The sequence below is a fragment of the Humulus lupulus genome, chromosome 7 (genome assembly GCF_963169125.1).
Source record: "Humulus lupulus chromosome 7, drHumLupu1.1, whole genome shotgun sequence".
Lineage (NCBI taxonomy): Eukaryota > Viridiplantae > Streptophyta > Magnoliopsida > Rosales > Cannabaceae > Humulus > Humulus lupulus.
In genome coordinates, this window is record NC_084799.1 from 180,857,341 (window position 1) to 180,876,485 (window position 19,145).

Genomic DNA, 19,145 nt, shown 5'->3' on the forward strand with positions numbered 1-19,145 from the left:
GCATGCTTATCAAAATTCAAAGAAACATATGAAACCCCAAAACTTACCCTATGCCTAAACATGCACAAAAATATTCTTGTTTTCCATAATTTCATTAAAAACCTAATCATGTTTCTAATCAAGATCTCATAACCACACATCTATTCATCATACCAATATTGCAAAAACATACACTCGAACATATATCCAACAAACTACAATGATCAAGTCATTATCGTACATCATAAACATGCTTTCTCAAATCAACAAACAATAATCCAAAGCCATAAGCAAGAGTATGACAACATCAAAACAACAAACAATAATCCAAAGTCATAAAAAAGAATATGACAACATCAAAACAATAAACAATAATCCAAGGCCATGAACAAGAATATGACAACATTTAAACAACAAACAATAATCCAAAGCCATAAAAAAGAATATGACAACATCAAAACAATAAAAGGGCTAGGATTCTCCATTAACTCTGTGGTAGTGAACCAAAAACACAAAACTATGATCAATCCCCTTGGACACCTAGGGATTTTCGATACCCACATCAAAGAAAAAAGAGAAAACTCTTAGAATTAAGGAGAAGACAATTCTTAAAATAAAGGATTCAAAGCACCAATACAAGAACACATACCTAGGGATTCGTAAACCCTACTCTTCTTCTTCTCCTTCTTTCTTTCTCGTGCCCTCTCCCTTGCTTTCTCTCTCTAAACTCGGCAGCCTCCAAGAGCATCCAAGCTCTTTTTTTCTTTTCCTTTTATTTAACCTAAGAGGAAAAACCTAGCCTAATGTGAATGGGAAAGTTTTCCCTTGATTTCCTCTCCCAAGTCAAGCCCTTGCAAACTATGAAAGGATTTGAATCCTCACCAAAGAGGAAACTCCCATCCACTCTCAATCTATGCCCTTGAGTGCCCCTCATCCTCTCCTCTCTCTCTCTCTCCTACTTAGACGTGTAGGCCACCCTCACCCATTTCCCAATTTTTCCAACTTTCCAAAATGGGTACAAGTCTACATATAAAGCTTACCTCTTTATTTTCTTATTTTCTCTTTTTATAATAATAATAATAATAATAATAAATAACTAGAAAGGAAAAATACATTATGCACAAAAACTAATGCATGCTGACCATGCATACCAGGCACATGCACACACACAAGTGTTAGGGTGCATTTCTACTAACCATGCACCTTGGTGCACACAACCAAAACTCAAGAAGTTGCATTTACAATTAATTAATTAACAAAAAAAATCACACATTTTCTATCAAAAAATTTCAAATACAATTAACACCTAAAAATTATAAATTCAAATAAAGCACAAAAGTAAATAAATTAACAAAAAAGTGGTGCGCTGCAAACAGCCCCATCTGCACTAGCTGTGGACTTAGCTGCAGAGGTAGCAAGACTAAGAGAACAGTTGAGACAGAGGAATGAAGAGTTGGCTCGAGCTCAGCAAGTGCCCCAAACCCAACAAAAATTGTTGGCACAGCCTCAGCCTCCAGTACAATAAGTACCCCCAGTACCTCTATCTGCTCCAATGCCAATGGGTTATGGATTTGAGCCGGTTTATGAGCGCTTTAGAAAACAGTCTCCCCCAAACTTCGAAGTATAACCTGACCCTATGGTGGCTAAGGATTGGTTGAAGTCGATCGAGGCCATCTTTGATCATATGGAGTTGAATGATCATCAAAGGGTTTTATGTGCGGCTCATTTACTCAAGATGGATGCCCCAGAATCTGGTGGGATGTGGTTAAGCAAACACATGATCTGAACACCATGACTTGGGCAGACTTCATTCAAATGTTCAGCAAGAAATACTACAGTGCAGTTGTACTAGCAACCAGGCTCGATGAGTTCGTAACATTGACACAATGTAGTCTTTCGGTCATAGACTATGCCTAGAGGTTTGATAGGTTGGCAAGGTTTGCCCCTTAAATTTTTTCGACAGAGGCCATGAGGGTTTGAAGGTTCATAAGAGGGCTAAAGCCCATGATTGCTAGAGATGTGAAGATGACCAGTGTTGAAGTGGTTAGTTATGTTGAGATATTGGACAAGGAACCTTGATGCAGAGTATTTAGAGGACCATATATGGAAAGACAATGCTACAAGGAGGGAGGCCAACAAGAACAAGGCCTTTCAACAAGGCAATAAGAGGAAGGCCTAAGAGGGGTAGGGAAGTGGCATTGATAAGAGGCCTAGAACCATATCTCCAAATGGTAATAGCCATAACAATCATAACAGTCACAACAATGGTCATAACCGCAGAAACCACCAGAACCGCAAAGTTGAGTACCCCAACTGTCATAAATGCTCACTCTGACATTTAGGGGAATTTTAGGCAGGCACAAACAAGTGCTTCAAGAGCGGTCAGACAGGTCACATGAAGAAGGATTGTCCACTGTGGAGGGAAGGAGTTGGGCAAGGCAACAATGGCAACCTAGTGCTAGCTAGAGACTTTTCTTTGACTCCAGGAAAGGCGACCAACAGTAACAACATTTTCACAGGTCAACTCTCTATTTCTAGTATGATGTGCAGAGTCCTCATTGATTCTAGAGCAACTCATTCTTTTTGTAGCTTTAAATGTAATTGATAAACTGGGATTTCCTTGTAAACTCTTTGAGAATAGCTTTAGAACATTGTTACCATCAGGATAGATTATGTTGTCATCTAGGAGGTTACAATCAGTCTCAATAATAGTTGGGGGCAGGGAACGTCCAGTAGACCTCATAGAATTAGATATGTCACATTATGAGGTAATTCTTTGCATGGACTAGTTAACTAAGTTTAGAGCTACTATAGGTTGTAGAAGGAAATCAATAGAGTTCAAACCAGATGAAGGTGAATCTTTTTCTTTTAAGGGAGAACTGATGGGATTTCAGCTCCTATCATATCGGCATTGGAAGCTCGAAACATGATTCAGCATGGTTTTTCAGCATACTTGGAAAGTATTCTAGATAAATCCAAAGAGACTGAAATGAAAATAGAAAATGTTCACATAGTCTGTAAGTTTCCAGAGGTGTTTCTTGAGGACTTACCAGGTTTACCCCTGGGCAGAGAAATTGAATTTATGATCAAACTTGTACCAGAAACAACACTGATATCCAAGGCACCCTACCGAATGGAATATGTAGAGTTGAAAGAACTTAAAAACTAGCTACATGAGTTATTGGACAAAGGTTTCATTCGACCTAGCATTCGCCATGGGGGGACCGGTACTGTTTGTAAAGAAGAAAGATTGGAGCATGAGAATTTGCATCGATTACCGAGAACTCAATAAGGTCACAATCAATAAAAAGTAACCTTTGCCTAGGATAGACGACCTTTTTGACCAACTACAAGGTGCAGCAGTGTTCTTTAAGGTTGATTTGCAATCCGGGTACCATCAGTTAAAGGTGGAGGGAGACATTCCCAAGACGGCATTCAGAACTCGCTATAAGCATTATAAGATGTCTTTTGAACTCACCAATGCCCCAGCGACATTCATGGACATGATGAATAAAGTATTTAAGGATTTCTTGGAGAAGTATGTAGTTGTGTTCGTAGATGACATTCTGATTTACTCTAAGAATAGGGAGGAGCATGAGGAGCATTTGAGATTGACACTTAACAGGCTTCGAGAACATCGACTTTATGCTAAGTTTTCCAAGTTTGAATTACGGTTAGAGCAAGTGAATTACCTAGGACATATAGTGTCCAGAGATGGGGCAGCAGTGGACCAAACTTAGATCAAGGCCATTAAGGACTAGCCCCAACCCAAGAATGCCTTAGAGGTCTGAAGTTTCTTATGATTAGCAAGTTATTATCGAAATTTTGTTGAGGGTTTCTCCAAAATTGTCGCACCCTTGACCAACCTGACCCGCAAACACTAGAAATTCACCTGAACCGAGAAGTGTGAAGAAGGTTTTCAAACTATGAAGGATAAGCTAATCTCTGCGTTGATCCTTTGTGTTCCCACCAAAGGGGAAAAGTTCGTGGTGTATTGTGATGCATCCAAGAATGGCTTATGATGCGTGTTGATGAAAAATCGGAAGGTAGTACCTTATGCGTCGAGACAGCTCAAGGATTATGAACAGAGGTATCCTACCCATGATCAAGAGTTGACAATAATAGTGTTTGCACTAAAGATATGGAGACACCATCTATACGGAGACAAGTGTGAGATTTCACCTACTGTCTATCTCTATTAGTAATGATCTAACCCATCTCCTAGAGATTGCCAATTCCCCAATTGGGAAAAAAGTCCTGAATCTCCTAGCATACATATCACAACGTCTACACAAAAAATCTATCACTCTAGCAGATACAAACGAATGGGTAGCTCCTGAATCATTCAACACAGTAAATGAAGAACCAACACTAGAAATCTGACTTATCACGACTGAGGGACTAGCCTCAGCCTCGGTCTAGGTCAAGATGAAAACTCTGGCTGGAGTGAGGTTGTCGCTCTTCTTCATATCTTCTTTCCTGGCTTATGGGCAATCCTTCCTCGGGTGACTAACACTCCCACAAGTAAAGCATGCTCTGAATCTGCACTCTCCCTGATGTCATCGCCTACACCGAGGACACTCTAGGAAGTTTTTCTACTTCATTCCCCCGCCTTGGCAACCACTGAAAGCACCACGTGTCCTCCTATCTGAACCAGGAGAAACAAAAGAATCAGGGGCCTTTCTCTTCTGCTCATTGGGGCCACTACCCCGGCTAGAACTAGTGAAAGGTGGCACTGTCCTCCAAGAATTGCGCGTTGCGGGGCCCTCTCGCCATATCTGATCCTCGGCCCCCTCAGCTATAAGGGCCTTCTCCACTACATGAGCATAGGTGGTAGTCTTCGGATCTGACATTATCTTGAAGTCATTGGCTATCATGGTGCTCAATCCCCGCACAAACCGATCCCTCCGTGCCATATTAATAGGCACTAAGTTTGGCGTGAACTTTGCTAACCGGTCAAACTTCAGTGCTTATTTTGTAATAGTCATCTGATTCTGAGTCAGGTTGGTAAACTCATCCACCTTTGCAGCTCAAGCTGTAACATTATAATATTTCTCATTGAAGACATATTTGAACTCTTCCTAGGTCATAACAGTCACATCCCTCCTTTGGGACACAACTTCCCACCAGATTCGGGCGTCTTCCCTCAACGTGTAGCTGGCACAAGCCACCCTCTCATTCCCTTCCACCCTCATAAAATTCAGGATGGAAGAAGTCATATTCATCCACTGCTTTGCCCGTAATGGGTCTGGACCACCCTCAGAGGTGGGAGGGTGTTACTTCCTGATCCTCTCGTATAAAGGCCCCCACCTGTTTTCTATCTAGCTTGTAGAATCTGCAACCCAATACCCTGAGGAGGGTCCTGTTGCCTCAATTTTCAGAGCTCATCTTCCATTTATTAAAATCTGGCTTCCATTTCGGTAAACAACTATTGCCAGTTCTGTGGGGCAGGTGGAGGGTCCTGACCCTAGTTGTCATCCTCGACCTCATTGCCGTGAAGTCTAATCGATCACTGAGGCATAACTTCAATATGCCTGCAATCAATGACGCCGCACATCAGACATGAAAACAATGTCCAAAAACCACTTCCCAGTCCCATCAATTAGTCACAAACATCAATTCACACCACATGCACATAACATAAGCATATATCAATCAAGGGGTCGTGCCCTTGCATCATACATATATAAACACATCCATCATGCTCTATCTATAATATTCTAGCAAACAGGTGAACTTAAACAAGAAGTGAAACACATAGTTCATTTAATACCGACCAACCCAAGTCGAACTTGTCACTGGCAGTGAGTGTAAATGTTCGGTCGATCTCCAAGAACCATAAACCTTGGCATGCTCTGATACCAAGTTGTAACGCCCAACTACCTTAGAGTCATTACCATGTGATTTATAAATGTGCCATTAGCTCGCTAATCGAGGTTTTAGGTTGAAAAGTGTGATTAAATCAAAATAAAAACTCATCTGACAAAATTAATTATAAAGATTTGGACCCTCATTAAAATCATAAAAGTTATACATTTGGGATCTCAAAATAATATTTTAAAATGTATTACAACTAAAAAATGTGAATATAGTCAACCAAAGCGACAAAACAAACCATTACAACATATTCCTCAAAATAACCTCGGTTGTGGCAGCCGGGTAGGCCGAACATGTTCACGCCGCTCCAAGCTCTCCAAATCATGGTTGGTTAACCTTTCCCTTGCCCTTACCTGCACCATAGAGCACCCGTGAGCCAAGGCTCAGCAAGAAAACTAAATGTATAACATATCATAATTCAATCCAATAATATACAACATAAACAGACAACATATTAAACATATAGTGGCCTATGCCGACCCAGGTGCTTTACCAAGTACTTGGTTAACGGTCTTCACCGAGCAGGTGGATACAACACCCTTATAGGGTCTCTCCCTAGCGGTCTACATTCCACATGATTTTGTCTTTCCTAGACTTTTCCATCCCTGGCCTTTGTCTTTCCTAACCATTGTCGTTATCGGCCTTCGCAGTTCTCGGCCTTTGCCATTTTCGGCCTTCGTTGTTCATTCATAATCATGCACAACATAGCATAGCATTCACAAGTATACACACACATACTAAACACGAATGTTAGGGCCACACCTTGAACCAAAAATAATAGGGCCATGCCCTGCTCTATGGGCACAAACAGTTTTCTTACTTGTGTCCCGAGTTGAGTGGTTAATGCGATCCCGAGCACTATCCCCTAAACCCAAGCCTTGATGTAAAACCTAGTCACAACGCCATAATAAATAGATATCCATCAATCCCTAACCAATTAAGAACTACAGATTAAAATACTAGCCTTCGAGACCTTGAATTTGACTAAATTGGTAGTAGAATTCTTCTCGAGCATTAACATTTGGCTTCCCAAGCTTAAATCCTTCAATTGGACAACATTGTCTATTTGAGTTGCAGCCCAGCCCTTAAGGTTCGCGACACGCCACAAGTCAGAGAGTCTTGGGCACTCATTAAAGGGGCACAGGCCGCGACGCGCCTCATTCTAAAGTCGGGGCAAAAATCAGAGGCTCCCAAGGCTCTGAGTTCATGCGAGTCGTGATGCCTGAAGAACAGGGCCGCGGTGCGTGCCGCAAAACCCAGAAATCCTCATGCATTTCACGAGCTAAAATTCCTAAAATTCACCAATTTCAAACCTTAAACCTAGAATTCAATCTAGAATTCTTATCCAAGAAACATAACTGGTACAAGCACCCCAAAAACTTAACTAAAACCTCACTACAACCTAAGCTTAAACACTTGAGTTCAAAACCTTAAAACACTTAATGTAAACCAGAGAATTCAGTAAGGAAACTTGTTCTAAACCTTACATCAATGATAATTTCGACCTTAGGCTAGATTGCCAACACCTCCAGTTGCAAATCCTCAACTTACAACCCCCAAATTCTAAGCTTTCCTTCAAGTTTTTTCCCAAAATCCTCTAAGACACCAATAGAGAGAGAGAGAGAGAGAGAGAGATTCGAGAAAGATAAAGAGAGATAGGCTTAGAGGAGTTTTATTTATTTTTCTCCTTAGTTCCATAATTTTGTTTTGGGCTTGACTCTATCCTTAGCTGCCTAAGTCCAAAAATGCCCCTAATTATAACCTTAATCCTTTAATGCCACCAAGGGCAATCCCGTCATTTGTCACATCCTGCTAATTCCTCGAGTGTTCCTATAATTCCCCATTTAACCCCCGATATACTTAAACAATCACTAGATCACAACCCGTTATCTGGTAATCCCGACACATACTATGTCCTCAAAATAACCCTAGGCTTCCCCCAAGCTGGGTACTCGACCCTTTTGTGACTATTTCGCTATTCTGCTCCCTAGGAACGTCTTGGATCACACCACAATTATATCACCACAATCTTGTGGTATCAAGCATAACACACATATAATTCACATTTACAATTATGCCCCTATTAACCAGAATGGGCCCATATGCATATTTAATTCACCTAAACATGCATTTCTAATCACATTATCATTAAATCCACATAATAACGTAATTAAATCAATTATTGCCCTCTCGGCGTGATAATCAAGGCACTAAGCCTTATTAGCAAATTTGGGATGTTACAACATGGGTGGTGGAGGAAGACGTGAGAGAAAGATACCCATAGTTATTATGTGAGAAAGAATTTTGAGTTGAAATTCATTTTCAGGAGGGTATATTGTAGTGCACCAATTTTTTCTGTATTTTATTTATTTGTATTATTTTATTTGAATTGTTTGGAAGTAATTATGTAAATTAAATTTGTAATTGTTTAATTTTGTAAAATTTTCTTGTGAGTTTTGATTATGTTCAAGAACGTGCATGCTTAGAAGAGGTAGACTTGAGCACTGGTGTGTGAGCATGTGCATGGTATGCATGGTGAGCAAGCATTAGTTTTCCATGCATAATATTTTCCCTATTTTCTTTTTATTATTTAAAGGAAAGGAAATTATAATAAGGGAAGACTCTAGAACACTTGTGTTCACATAAGTGAAAATAATGGAAACCAAGAGGGAAAAGAGGGAGAATGGCGTGAGCTATAGAGAGGGTTATAGAGTGGGAAACCTTTTCTAAGTTATTTATTATTATTGTTATTATTTTTCTTGATGGAAATTAGAAAATATGTTAATATTGTTTTGATGTTGTATCTTTTTTTAGGGTTTATATGGGTTCTAAAGATGTTGTGATTGGTTTTTTGTTTAATAATAAAAAATGACTATTCAAAGATCTTTTAAAAGGGATTATTACTATTTTGAGATTAAAGATTTATAGATAAACAAATCTTGGTGTTGTGACAAAAAAAAAAAAAATGCAAATTTGACACTAAATGGGTACTATGTGGGTTTCGACCAAGTCTTGTTATAGACATAGGATTTCTTTCATTTTGTTGTCTATTTGTTAATTTTATAAGCATGTTAAATTGAGGTATTTTATTGTTTAAGGGAAGCATGATTTGGTTGTATTTTTATTTTATTTTGATAGTGTATTCGGCCAAGGCCTTATTCTAGAAGTGTATTTTTATTTTAATTGTTTAATTATGTGTGCATGCTAATTAAATCTTGGAATGCATAAAATTATGGAAACATGCTAGGTTAATGGGTTAAAGTGAATGTGAGCATTTTTTTATATATAATTTATGCTTGCTGATTTTTTTTATATATTTTATAGAAATTTATAAATAATTTAACGAGGGAAAAATCATGTCTTATAATTCATATTTTAAAATTAAGAAAAGAAAAAAGGTGAATTTCTCATGTTAATTATGTATTTTCCTTCAACAAATGCATGCAAATTTATTTTATTACAATTTGAGAAAAAAAAAACTACTTTGAAAAAGATGTTTAAAAATATGGGTTATTAAAATTATGGGTATTATTACTTTGATCAAATTTCAGAAAAAATATAAAGTAATGTAATTTTTTGGTGACCTAGAAATCTTATAAATTTATGTCACATTTTTTGTACTACTTATTTAATTTTTCCCAGTTAAAAAGAATACTTTTAAGAGAATTATTAAATTCACCAACTTATTATTTTATGAGGAATTTTATCACATTTTGATGAATATAAAATAACAAATGGAATTATTATCTAGTACAATTACAACTGAAATAAAATGACTTTTTGTAATAACATTTTGAGAAAAAATTATATTATCTTAGTGGAGTAATGTGGTATAAATCAAGTTGGTAAACTAAGTATGTTGCTGAATTTTATGAGTTGGACAAGAAATAAAAGGATACCAACTTCAAGGTGCATTTTAAAAACCCCCCCCCCACGTATGCAAGTTAATGTTTACGTTCAAATATATGATAATTGACCAAGTGCATGACCCTTGTTTTAAAATTATTGAGATGTTCTTAGTAGAAATGATATTATTCTTTATGAGTTTATGTGAGATTATTGTATGGATAAATTGAGATGCAACTTGTGCCATGTGTGCATGGCACATGCACACGCGGGGTATGTCTTTAGGGTGTGTTTGGTTTTATTTGTTATTAAGAAGAGTGTTTGATTGTTATTATATGCTCGTTGTGAAGTATCCCACTCTTTAATTGTTATGTATGTATATGATGTATTTCCGTATGAAAAACAAAGTGTTGTTAGCGAGTTGAACGCGACACAACAAATGAGTTACTAAGGTACGACGTAACTCATATGGCAGGCTCGTTGAGGTTATTTTGGGACTTGAGATCCTGATTACCTCATATAGGAGGTAGAATTAAATTAGAGTTATTGACTTACAAATTGATAAAATTTAATGAGGCAGCTTTAGAATCTAAAGTTCATAAATTAAGGATTGAGGAAATTAGGACTCTATGTTTTTAAATCTTGGAATTATCCTCGTTTATTTGTTAAATGTTTATAGTTTTAATTAATTGTCTTGATCACTTTTCATATTTATTTTTATAAATAAAATTATAGGCTTAGAACTATAGTACTTAGTAAGATTAAAAATTCAATCTCTGTAGGTTTGACATCCAAAATGATTATGCCTATACTAAAACTTGACACCATTCGCTTGTGGTTGATTTTCGTGCATCAATGAGGCAATGCATCGCCACCCATAGGTGATACGTCACCACCTAGAGGCGACGTATCACCCCTAGTTTCAAAATTGGCCAAAAATGGCTTGCGATGCATCACTTCTTGATAGGCGATATAACGCAAGTCTCTCTTATTTTTTACCATCTCGACTTGTCCAAATCACCTCAAACTTTGTCAAATTCTTCCCAACATGTTAAAATGTATTTAGATACCGGATTGTATCAATCCAAACCCAATTTGGTTAATTATTGATGGTAATCACAAAAACTCAAATTTACACCTACATGAGTGGAGTTTTTCTAACAAATTGTACAACTACTCGTGTATCAATTTTCATTTATATTTAACCAATTATAATAGTTTCTCAACTCTCTATTCTCCTACGACATAGGTTATTTTTTCATTTAGCATGAGGGTACAAGATCCCTCACACTTGCTTTAAGTATATGTGTAGTGGAGACCCCATTCTTGTTTCTTGCAAAACTTTTTGGGGCCATGGAATGTGTCTATGTAGTAATTTCTGGTTCGACATCTCTCAACAAAATCACCAAAATATTGATGCTAGAATTCGTCATCAAAGAAAAAGGGAAAGACTGTTGATCAGGTGAGTGGTTTGTGTTTAAGAAAGGAAATGAGTAGTCAAGAAAGTGAAAACAAGAACTTTATAGTGGTTTGGTCAAAGGTGTGACCTACATCCACTAATATTTTACTTATTATTGCTGTCAAATGGAGTGTTATATAAATAATTCTCCCTTGGAGAAGGTAACTCAAATTTCCAATACTATTTACAATGGGAAATTCTCCCTTATTTATAGTGTAAAACAAGTGTTTAAAGCTCCCTAACAACCTGAGAGGGTCAATCATTTAACTAACGTGATTGAGCTGACTAGACAACGAATCGGTAGCGTGATTCCCAACATTGACCGATTGTCTTTCCTTAACTCAGAAATTTGACAATTATTTCACTTAACTCAGGCAAGATTCACTCGAACTCTGGTTGGAGTCAATGAGCTATCATTTCATGAACTATACTTCACTTCGACTGTTTGGTTGCTCGTGGAGTGAAGGCTTCTTGTATCTATTTATCTTTGTTTTCTTGCCATCAATTAATCAAGTTGATTTGTCTTTGCAAAAATGTTGGATTACTTTTGGTAAACTTCCTCCTCATGCTCTTCTACCATGACTTGCCATTCTTCTTCGTAGTTCTTGGTCCTTTGATGGGTATTGCCACTAAATAGAAAGGGTCTGCCTGAGCTAGTCTTGATGAGGTACCCATTAAGCTCGGGTTTTTTAGTGTACCACCTTAGTTTAAATTAGGCATGTAAATGGGGCATGTCTGTCCCGCCCCACCCCAGCTTAATTGGGATTGGTCTGCCCAACTTTATTTGGCCTATTTAATTTTTTTTTTAAAAAAGATATTAAATTATAATTTTAGAATTTTCCCTAACACTACAAGAAAAAATACTTTTAATAACACCGAAAATGTGTTATCAAAACATACGATAACACTTTCTGATGTGTTAAGACCGACTATGTTATCGTAGGTCAGGGTACTTTACATAACACTTTATCAGTGCTATACAAATGTGTTATTGTACTGTCAACGATAACACAATTTCTGTATTATTTTAATATATAGATAAGTGTTGAATTATGTTATTTATAGTCGATTATATACCACTTTTTGTGTGTTATACTACACTTTAGTATAACACTTTTTGTGTGTTATACTACACTTTAGTATAACACATTTTTTGTGTTATACTACACTTTAGCATAACACATTATTTGTGTTATACTACACTTTAGTATAAGACAATGTTATATTAGCTTAGAGAAACATAATCTTTTTTTACTTACACAAAACTAGGAAAACAAATATGAAAGTTGAAGCCAAATAAGGTAACATAAATAGATTTTTATTAATTACTCAAATGTAATTACAATATTTAGTCTACTAGTCTAGGTTTAAGAAATCATATTACAACATAATTTATGCCCAATTCAAATTCCTTTATCACTAAATACAAAACAAAAAAACGTATACAAAAATTAGTGAAATACATTCTTCCATTCTAAAGGCCTTAACTACAAATATTGTCAAGAATTGCTCCAAAGAAATCATCTCAATATACCTGCACATTGTAAAAAAAAAGTCCTTTTATTATTAAGAACACAAGACTTAAGCTAGTTTCCACCTGTAAGCATATAAAGTTTAAATTAAATTCGTCAATATCCATACTCAAGAGCCTTTTCTTACTTTCTTCTTCATTCTTCTCTTCTTTAAAAAGTTCTTCTGCTCCAAATCTCAAGATAGCTGAAAGCTCATTCTGCAATGGTGTAATAGAAAATGGCATTTAGAGAAGACATGAGAGAGAAAAATAGTATAGAAACTCTACATTGCATTTTTTTTTAAAACTAAGTTTCCTGCCTAACCCTACAATATTTGGGGACCAGAAAACTATAGCAATTGCAATTGCAACGTAGGTACCCAAGAGGGACTCAACCTTGTGGAAGCAAACCACATGCTTGACCATTGGAGCTACCCCTCTTGGGTTACTCTACATTAAATATTGATGTACAGAGAAAGAGAATTAGGGGCCTGGGAAAGGTACAGAAATATTGATAACCACAACTAATCACCCACTGATAATCTACTTTATCATTTTTTAACAGAAAATTTTTTTTTTGTACATAATCCAACTAATTCAGGAAACTATTTCAAAACACCCCCACAGGACCCGTACCTAGTCAAAATAACTCCCCTTCTTTGCTTCTTTCTTCTCCAATCTGCCTTCTGAATTCAATTTCTGGATCACCAGGTGGTCAAGAACCTAAACGATACATGTAGAGATGTAAGTAAAACTTGTGAGAGAAAACAAAAGGCATTATTAGACTCTATAAAGCAAACAAATTTCTCAAGAATTTGAAGAGAATATCATCAACCATCTTTTTCTTAGCTCGCTCCAAGATATCTTCCTCAACACTTTTGCTTGTGACAAATCTGTAGATGTTCACAACTTCTTGTTGGCCGATTCTATGAGCTCTACTCATTGCCTGAAAATGAATGCATTAATTAAGTAAAACCATTTTCTCTGATTATATTCTGCAATGAAAAAACCCATAAAAAATAACATAAAATAACCAAAAGAAATTAAAAAATTAAAAGGAGATTTCATTTCTATCAAACATGTAGGTCATTTTGAGGGTTCCAATCCGAAACAAATATGATAACTGTATCTGCTGTTGCAAGGTTGATACCTAGGCCACTTGCCCGAGTTGAAAGAAGGAAGCAGAAATCATCACTACCAGGTGCATTAAAATGATCCATTGCTTGCTGACGCAGTTCAACCTTAGTGCTGCCATCTAGCCTTTGAAATTGAAACCCTCTATGTGACATATATTCTGCTAGTATATCCAACATTCTTACCATCTGTAATAAATCAGTATTATTAATTTAACCATCAGCAAATACTTATCTGGGCATTGAGTAATACAATATACTGCGAAGACATAATCACAGTCTTAGATAGATAACTCCCATACTACAATAGTAAAGATACACTGAAAATCGGCAACATGCCTTTTATTTATCTGGATATATTGGCATTATAATTTTCTTCAGTATGAAAGAAAACTAACATGGTCATCAAAATGAAGATAACAATTAAAAGAGCGTAGAATAACAAGTCTCGCCTTTTCAAAATAAGTAAAGAAATAAATCAAAACTCTCACAAAGTAACCCAAGGAACCAAAAAACCATACACTCAGAAAAACAATAACTTATTTTATTAAACCAAACTGAAGAAATAATCTGAATTGGCCAGCGGCCATGCAAGGAGGAAATATGAGAAAGGGAAAATAAACACAAACAAACATAACATGGGAGAACCAAACAAAACACTCAATCTCATACACACAATCGAAGAACCAAACACTTGAATCTTGTCTCAAATAACCAAGAATTTAATGCTATCCAACATTGTCTTCAAAATCTACAAAGATTTCTCTTATTCCTCTCCAACCAAGTATCCATCTACTTCCTAATTCTGAAATCTTAATTACTAAATAAATGTGGCTGGAGTAGCAAACAAGCCTCACAAAAAAAAAATAGCCCATTTAGGAAATGAAAAATAAAACTTACATAGATAATTTATATATTTATTGACATAAATGTCCAGTTGGGGATTCCATCAACTTCTAAGGTCTAAAATAATAGCATACTCCACAAATGCTAGTACCATAAATAAACTTACAACATTTCTTCATCCTCAATTTTACTTATAAATCATATACATGACAAAGTCATAGCATCAAGAAACATAATTCCAGATACTGTTCTAACATATAACAAGTTAACTACAAGTTAAGTTTTGTTAATTTTGACAAAAGAGCATAGAAAAAAAATTCTTATACTGCTTTGATGCCTACAAAAAACCATCTACTTTGGATTCCTCCATTGAATGTCGAATGAAAATATGAAACCAGAGTGCTTTGAAGCCTAAAAAAAACCATGTACTTTAGGATTCTTCTACTGAATGTCAAATGAAGAATGAAACCAAAGTGCTTTGATGCCTACAAAAAATCATGTACTTTGGACACCATGGTTCAAGAACTGGACATAAAGTGAGGAACGCATAATTCATAGAGAGACATAAGCATGTTGGTGTAACATGCCAATTGAAAAAAGACATGCCATTATTACAAAATAACAGAAGAACAATGTTGCTAATACTTGGAATGTTGGTACATCAAAAAATTATGGCTTTAATATTAACGTTACAAGTATTTTGGCTTGCTTAGATACAGAGTGCCCTATGACTACGAGGCACTACAATTCCTAGAATATAGTAAGAAAAATGGTAAAAGTAAACAAAGAATTATATCCAAATGAAAAACAAAGCAGACGTTTAAGCACAACAAGTGTTGCACTCTAATCAAGCTTCATAGCTTCAAGCAACCTCTCAAAAAACATATCAAGCACAATAGCATCTTAAACAAACCTGGGAAAAAATTAAAACACGATGCTTTGTCTCATGCAACCTAACAAGCAGCTTATCGAGTATAACTAACTTCCCACTGCTCAAAATAATTCTCTCAAGTTTACTGCTATCATTGGTTCTTGAGTCACCACCATAACCATGGTCTGCACTCTCAAACAGGAAGGGGTGATTGCAGCACTTCTTCAACTCAACCACAATATTTAAAAGTGAAACCTGAAAATAATTATTACACAAATGTTTCAGCAATTGCTTAATACGAAAACTAGAACCACACTATGATGTTGATATGGAATGGTGAAGTTTTATCCATGGTAAACTTATGAGTAATAACATATCAAATTTCCAGTAGACACTAACAGAACATGGACACTAGAATCACAATACTGGCATTGCTAAAGAATATTAATTTATTAAAACAAAAAACTCTAGAAAGAAAAATCTCTTCCACCAATATTAATTTGGCATTTCCATGGAAGCATTATGTTATACATAAGAAGTTACAAAGACACCCATAAAATATGTACATTAAATTCCCTGTCAAAGCAAATTCAATAATAAAACCAAAATCAATTAAAAACCAACAGGATAGAATAAATCAAGAAAAGGAGTTCCATAAGTAAAGAAAGGCAAATGATAGGTCCCAGTACATTAATAGAATATAGATAGTAGAAAGGTTTGTGGGTAATTGTAGTGATGGATAGTGGATGCGCTGAAATAGTCTAGTATATACAAAGTAGAAGAATGAAGGAAGCATGATGATCGTAATGAATTGAGCAGTAGCTCTTGAGAGTGTTCTAAGGTGAATTCCACAACCACTTGTGGCTAAAAATGATCAAACTAACAAAAGAAGCAATTGGGCAAGAGCTGCTTGTGCTTTTTCCCTATATTCAAAGTCACCCTGTCTCGTATCATATACATCATTGGGGCTGGTTCAATTGTCCAGCTTTTAACGGATCATGCCTTTATATTTTGACCAAAAGTCAACTTTTCTTTAAAGAAACATCAACTTGTATTAATGCTAAAATAATACAAGAGTAAAGTGAGTGAGAAAACACCCAGATCATCAAACAAGCAAAAGGAGAAGAGCTAAACTGTCACCCCTACTTATGATAAACTACATCCATCAAAAACTAACAATAGACATATAATACCTCTAAATTCTTCAAAAAATATTTGCAACACATAATACGTGATTCCCACAAACTCCTTTGTTCAAGTCATGGAAGTTGCGTTCCAATATCCACTTATAGTACCTAAATGAAATATGTTAGCATCAAACATGCAGAGAGTAAATTGACTGATATTATAGAGACTCCTGTCTATAAATTAACAATAGAACTTACTGTTTCTGAAGTGGAGACATCTCAACCATAAGAATTCGTTCAATTTTTGGAGGCAAAGATTTCTCTACATCCTTAATAAATCTTCGGAGAATGTGAGGTCTTAATTTCGTATGAAGATTAGCAAGCTATAAATATTCAAATGCAAATATTACTTTCAGAGTACGGACAATCAGCCAAAAAGAAATAAAGAGCAATGAAATCAATATTAAGTACCTAATCATAAATATTCTATGATGACTAAGCAAGATAAGTTGTATACCTCATTCTCATTAAAAGAGCCAAGATTCTTGTAATTCTGAACAAAATCATCTTTACTCCTGAACTTATCTGGATCAAGGAAATGAAGCAGGGCTCTACAAGAAAGCAAAAGGTGAATATGGAAAATCAATAAGCATGAGTAGGAAGGTAAGACAAGTTAAGCGAAGTTTCCCTCATCGACACAATAAAAATTTATTCAGAAAAATCGTGATAATAATTCGGCTTTCCTATATATTTTTCAGTCTCAAGATCTACTTCTTAAGCTGTTTCTCGGAGCTCTAACAAGGTCAATAAAATGGTGGTCTAAAAAATTGCAAAAGTATAAAGCAGGCAAGTGAAGCACCTGACATAACAAGGGTTAGGATATTTATATGTATATATGTACATATAAATCTATATATTGTTTATTTTATTTCAGGAAATCAAATAATCAATAAAGCAAGGGTTTTCAAGAATTTATCCACCTCCCTTTTTCTATATTTCCATAATCTCCTTTCTAGATTATTATCAGTCACAATATAAGCTGTAATTGTACAACTATGTTGTGCATTTTCTTGTTTATAATAACAAAATTTTATTGAAGAATTCAAATAAGAAGAACATCTGGGAATTGAAGCTAATTCAGAGAATGATTATGATAACTAAAATGTAATAAAAGCCAAGAGAAGACAGAAGAGTCAACAACATTGTAAGAATAAAAAATAATAGTACTTGAAACAGGAGTAGTTTAGAAATATATTATTAAAATGATATCTAGACACCAGATGAAATTGATGATGGTTCCACTATAACAGCTAACAAAACAGTTGCCCAACATCAAAATTTTAGCATATCTAGAAACTGTAGCTGCTTCAACCTCTCCACACATAATTAAAGATGCCAAAAATTATCAAATAGAACATAAGAAATTCAAATTTAATAATTCAATATTTATGCAAATTTAAACATTAAAGGAATTACTAAGCACAGAGTTTAAACCCGTCCAACAGCTAAAAGATTTGGTATATGTGCTCATAATCACAATTGGTGGAGGGAGAAGAACAAAAATTATTCCCATACTTCCCACTTCCCAGGCACCATAATCAGCTCTAAACATAAAACTCCAAACAAGCTGGATTGTTTTGTTAAATGGGTAATCACATGCATGTATAGCAAATTAACAACAATGCAGAACACACAAAATCTTATACTAGCAAATGGTAACAGACTAAACTTGAAAAGGAAAGATAAAATGGGCAGTTGTAAATTCAATTGCCATGATTAACCTACCGAAAGTGTTGTATACAAATGTGCTTCACTATTTTTTAACCTGTGTGCTTCATCAACCATCAGATAGCACCACTTGATCTTTGAAAGGACAGCTTTATCTTTCAGAACTACTTCATATGTAGTCAATAGTGCCTTAAACTTTATTGGCCTGCCAACATTTTTGTTATTGTAGAATTCATACTGCTGACAAACCTGCATCCAACAGAAAACTTTTAAGAAAAAATGAGGCACTAATTATGATAGCACTAAAAGAGACAATGGTCACATGTCCGTGACCTCCTCCCAAGTTATTAAAAAACCCTCACTTATGATGGGCACTTTTTGACATAGAAAAAGTAATCATAATGCAGCATGTAGACTATTACTAATATTAAAATATTTACATTAAACATCTATGTGACATATACCAATATACATGTAATGGAAAAACTTAAACTCACCTCTCGACTTGCACGAGTTCCAACATATACATTAATATTCATCTCAGGTAGCCACTTCCTAAATTCTTTTGCCCAGTTTGACAATGTGGATAATGGTACAACAACAAGAAATGGCCCATGGATATGTTGAGCATTCTGTAAAGAGAACAAACAAAACCTTGATCTCAAGTCTAGCTCTAAAGAAAAACTCATGACCTCAAATTTCAAGAAATTTTCAAAATAACTACATTTACACCTGTAAAAACCCAAGCATGGATACTGACTGAACAGTT

At 35.6% G+C, this 19,145-nt stretch overlaps 1 long non-coding RNA gene across 1 annotated transcript; it reads right to left on the minus strand.

Annotated features, from left to right (window-relative positions):
- Nucleotides 1–12,463: 12,463 nt before the first annotated feature.
- LOC133788895 (uncharacterized) lies at nucleotides 12,464–17,189 on the minus strand. Its single transcript, XR_009873403.1, has 9 exons — nucleotides 17,166–17,189; nucleotides 16,907–17,031; nucleotides 16,715–16,816; nucleotides 15,564–15,776; nucleotides 13,822–13,993; nucleotides 13,507–13,617; nucleotides 13,308–13,394; nucleotides 12,821–12,890; nucleotides 12,464–12,695 (listed from the first exon to the last, which is right to left on the minus strand). It is a non-coding gene; the product is annotated as an uncharacterized LOC133788895 (long non-coding RNA).
- Between the last annotated feature and the right edge of the window lie 1,956 nt (nucleotides 17,190–19,145).